Source organism: Alligator sinensis, unplaced genomic scaffold (genome assembly GCF_000455745.1).
Source record: "Alligator sinensis unplaced genomic scaffold, ASM45574v1 scaffold77_1, whole genome shotgun sequence".
Lineage (NCBI taxonomy): Eukaryota > Metazoa > Chordata > Crocodylia > Alligatoridae > Alligator > Alligator sinensis.
The window spans coordinates 207,512-207,961 of NW_005843102.1; positions in this window are offsets into that span (position 1 = coordinate 207,512).

A 450-nucleotide genomic window follows, 5' to 3' on the forward strand; every position below is an offset into this window, starting at 1 on the left:
TAGCACTGGTCCAAGGACCGAACCTTGTGGGACTCCACTGCCCACATCTTTCCAGGTCAATATCGACCCGTCTACCACCACTCTCTGGGTGTGACTCCTAAGCCAATTTGCCACCCACCTGACCAAGTGATCATCTGCATCACAGCCTGTCAGTTTATATACGAGAACAGAAAAGATCGAAGGCCTTCTTAAAGTCTGGGTAGATGACATCTACCTTGATTCCTGCATCTAAGCATTTTGTGACCCGGTCATAAAAAGAAAAAGGGTTAGTCAGGTAGGATCTACCTGCAATGAATCTGTGCTGATTTCCCTTTCGTCATTATTTCCCCTGCTGGGCTCCCACAGATGTGATCCTTAATGATTCTTTTCAGAGTTTTCCCAAGGATAGAGATAAGACTAACTGGCCCCTAGTTTTCCAGTCCCCCCCCCCCTCCCCTTCTTGAAAATAGG